This window comes from Gossypium hirsutum, chromosome A01, assembly GCF_007990345.1.
Source record: "Gossypium hirsutum isolate 1008001.06 chromosome A01, Gossypium_hirsutum_v2.1, whole genome shotgun sequence".
NCBI lineage: Eukaryota > Viridiplantae > Streptophyta > Magnoliopsida > Malvales > Malvaceae > Gossypium > Gossypium hirsutum.
Window position 1 is genome coordinate 22,892,261 of NC_053424.1, and position 4,510 is coordinate 22,896,770.

The window sequence follows — 4,510 nt, forward strand, 5'->3', positions numbered from 1 at the left end:
CACGTGGGTAAGCATAAATTTCATGGAACAAGGAAAGATGAATGAGTATAGCATAATGTTGTAACTAAAATGACAAAATTTTTATAAACAAGCATGAGAATTTTAATATTCTAGCTATGAATATTCATTCAAAATAGTTCAATAAAGTAGAGAAATCATGAAATAAGCAACATATTTAAAGAAAATAGAGAGAAAAGAGTAAACAAATGCAGAAGGAAGGAGCTTGGAGTGTCGGAATCGGTGTTGTAGGCGGTGCACGGGCGTGGGGGGTAGGGCTTGTGAATTTGCAGCGGCTAGGGTTAGGGATTTTTGGGGAGGGAGATGATGAATGGTGAGGGGTTTATATAGATTTTAGGGCACACAATCGTGGGACATGACCGTGTGGCCTAATTTTTGCCCGTGTATTTCGCGAATTTAGAATTTGGGTGCGTCTGACATTCGGCCCATGCCCGTGTTCTTTGGGTGTGTGGGTGAACTCAACCATGTCGTACGGTCGTATCTTGCTTCGTTCGCTTCTCCCATGCCCATGTATAGAGGTCCACGCCCGTGTTCATTTTGACAGTGTCGACCACGGGTGGATGGCGTGGGCGTGCCGTATGCCTGTGTTACATTCTCAGTTTCAACCAAGGTTTCAAGGCACGGGCGTGTCTCACACCCCTGTTGTTTTGGCAGTTTCACCCACGGTCATGTCGCACGGCCGTGGTAACTTATTGCATCCCGTGTTGGGGAAAAATCTTTCCTTGTTTTCACACAGCCGTATCGCACGACCATGTCTCCTACTATGGTGTAAGCACGGCCTAAGGCAAGCCCGTGTTCCTGGCCATGTGGAGGGAAAAACCCTGTGTTTGAAGATTCAGTTAGTAGGTTAGATGTGAAAAGCTATAATTTAAATAAATCATTACTGTTAGTGCTCGGGTTGCCTCCCGAGAAGCACTTATTTATAGTCTTAAGCTGGACTTACCTCTCTTCTGCATGGTCAAGGTGGTACGAGGAGTTTACACTCCTCATCCCTGCTATCAACTTTATCAACATAAGGTTTAAGACGAGTATTGTTTACCTTAAAGGTGCCGAATTTGGGATGAATTACCTCGACTGTACCATATGGGAAAATACTGAGTACCGTAAGGGGAATTTCTTTATTAGGTTCAGAAGTGGCAATGCGAGGATATGCTGCATCAAGTAGTAGTTTGTCTCCAACCTTAAGTTGATTTGGTAAGGTATTGAGCTCGTCCTGGCTTAGTTTCGGTTTATCGGGTGTTCTCACTTTTTGTGTCCACCATTCATCTTGCTCCTTGATTTGTAGCCTTCATTCTTCATAAATAGGTCCTTTGTTGTTGTTTGAACACGGCTCATATGCGTTATTCGTAACTGTTTCCTGAACAGAGGGTTTCACCACATGATCAGTACTAGAAGAATGATTTATACAACCACCTTCAATTTTTTATGTGTTACTCGAATTACGAGCTTGAAGGGTGATTGTTTCGTCTCCCACACAAAGTGTGAGTTCACCTGTACCAACATCAATAATGGTTCTAGCAGTCGCTAAAAAGGGTCGTCCTAAAATTAAAGGTGTGTTACTATCCTCTTCCATGTCTAGAGCAATAAAGTCTACTGGGTATATAAATTTATCGATCTTAACAAGAACATCTTCAATGATACCCCTAGGAAATCTAATGGTTTTATCAGCCAATTGAATGCTCATCCTAGTTTGTTTAGGTTTCCCAAGACCTAGCTATTTAAACATTTTATAAGGCATAACATTAATACTTGTCCCTAAGTCAGCCAATGCATTATGAACATCTAAACTACCAATTAAACAAGGAATCGTAAAACTCCCTAGATCTTTCAATTTGTTGGGTAGCTTATTCTGTAGAATGGCCGAGCAAACTGCATTCAACTCCACATGCGACGCCTCATCCAACTTTTGTTTATTTGTTAAAAGTTCCTTTAAGAATTTGACTGCGTTTGGCATCTGCGAAAGAGCTTCAATAGACGGTAAGTTAATATGCAATTTTTTAATAATTTAAGGAATTTATCGAATTGTTCTTCTATGCGGTCTTTCCTTGTCGCGTTTAGGTATGACATACGAGGTTTGTATTCTTTACTTACTGGTTTCTGGTCATTGTGGTCCACCTCACCCTTACCTTTACTTACCCCAGTTTCTTGCTTCAGTTCTGGTTTAGGTGCAACTAACCCTTCCGCATCTTGAATGGTAATTGCATTGATTTGCTCCCTTGGGTTAGATTCAGTGTTACTCGGCAGACTACCTTGTGGTCGTTCAGAAACCAGTTTGGCGAGTTGGCCTATCTGAGTTTCGAGCCCTTAGATTGACGCTTGTTGATTCTTAAGGGCTGTCTCGGTATTCTGGAAATGAGTTTCTGACACCGAGATGAATTTTGTCAATATCTCCTCAAGGTTCGACTTATTTTCCTGCTGGTAAGGTGGTTGTTGAAAGCCCGAAGGATGTTTTGGCCTTTGATTTCTTTGACTGCCCCACGAGAAATTGGGATGGTTCCTCCAACCTACATTATAAGTATTACTATATGGGTTATTTTGGGGTCTAGAGTTATTATTACCCATATATTGGACTTGTTCCTCCTCGATGCTAGGGTTGAAGGGTTGATATTCTGTGCATCCTCCTCCTCCATTTGAATCGCACCTCATCACTGGATGTACCTGAGTAGAACCACATAAACCGTCAATCTTTTTATTTAATAGTTCTACTTGGTTAGATAGCATAGTAACCGCATCGAGGTTGAAAACACCGGCTGCTTTGGTTGGCTTTGTCCTCACAACTTGTCACTGATAGTTATTCAGTGACATCTCCTCAATAAATTTGTAAGCAGCCTCAGGTGTCTTATTATTGATAGTTCCACCAGTGGCTGCGTTAATCATCTGTCGAGTTGAAGGGTTCAGGCCATTGTGAAACGTTTGGACCTGTAGCTAGAGTGGTAACCCATGGTGAGGGCATCTTCGGAAAAGGTCCTTGTATCTCTTCTATGCATCGTAGAGTGTTTCTAAATCCATCTGCACAAAAGAGAAGATATCATTACGTAATTTGGCTGTTTTAGACGGCGAAAGATATTTTAATAAAAAATTTTAGGTCATTTGTTCCCAAGTAGTGATTGATCCTCGTGACAATGAGTTCAACCACTGTTTAGCCTTATTCCTCAACGAAAAGGGAAACAACCAAAGGCGAATGGCATCATCAGAAACACCATTAATTTTAAAAGTGTCGCAAAACTCTAAGAAATTTTCCAAGTGAGCATTGGGATCCTCGTCCTGCAAACCATCAAACTGAACAGACTATTGGATCATTTGAATGGTGTTAGGTTTCAGTTCAAAATTATTTGCAGCAACAGCAGGCCTAACTATGCTCGATTCAGTTCCTGTTAAGTTAGGTTTAGCATAATCATACATAGTGCGTGGAGCAGGATTCTGATTTACTAGATCAGTAGTAATCGCAGAAGGTAGCGGATTTTCTTGGTTTTTAGCCATCACCTCGTTGTGGTTGAAGTGTCGTCCTCTTGACCGTCCTCTATGTATCTTAGGATTCGTTTTCTTTCTCTTCAGTTTTTGGAAACTGTGCGGTCGATTTCACCCTCAAAAAGTAGTGGTCCTGACGGGTTTCTTCTGGTCATAAACTAGAAAAACTTGTTAGAAGAAAATAAATGAAAAATTAGAAAATAAAATAAAAATTTAAATTGCAATAAAATTAAAATGGCTAAAGTAATAAAAATCGAGTGTTCTTAATATCCAGTTCCCTGGAAACAGCGCCAAAAACTTGATGCGTGATATTCGTGACAAGTTTTAAAAATTTATAAATGAATCGTTCTTGAGAATAACTTATTATCACGATTAAGACAAGTGTACCTATCGAACATTAGTATAGTTCAGCAAGACCGGATTGTCGAACCTAAAGGAACTACAAGTACTAGTATTTACTTCCTTTTTATTATCTAGCCTAAAAATCAAGAGGTTTGGTTATTTAAACTAATTACTAAACTAAGAATGCATAGAAAGAAAATTTGGGAAAATACCTTTTAGAAAATTCGATTGATTAAGACAATACCTAAGGAAAAATCCACCTAGACTTCACTTGTTATTTGACTCTGAATCAGACGATTTATTCATTTGACTTGATCCGTAGAAATCCCTAAGTTATATTATTATCTCTCTCGAGACTAATAACATCTAACCCTAGGTTGAATAATTGAAATCTCTTTCTAATTAGTACCCTAGAATTGCATTAACTCGATCTATGGATTCCCCTATTAGGTTTCACCCTAATCCGACAAAATCTTGTCACCCTATCTCTAGGCGTGCAATCAACTCCGCTTAATTACGACAAATTTACTCTTAGATAGAGTCTATTCCTCATCTGAATAAGAGCGTTAACTTGAATCAATATCTTGGAATATTAAAACAAGAATTAAGAACACATAATTAAGAACAAATCAAATATTTATCATACAATTTAGATAATAATAACAAGATCCGTCTCAGGGTT

The 4,510-nt window shown here is 39.2% G+C and overlaps 1 non-coding gene across 1 annotated transcript; it reads left to right on the forward strand.

Moving 5' to 3' along the window:
- The first annotated feature begins 2,953 nt into the window (after nt 1-2,953).
- Nucleotides 2,954-3,060, forward strand: LOC121206946 (small nucleolar RNA R71). The gene has a single exon (XR_005902119.1). It is a non-coding gene; the product is annotated as a small nucleolar RNA R71 (small nucleolar RNA).
- The last annotated feature ends 1,450 nt before the right edge of the window (nt 3,061-4,510 follow it).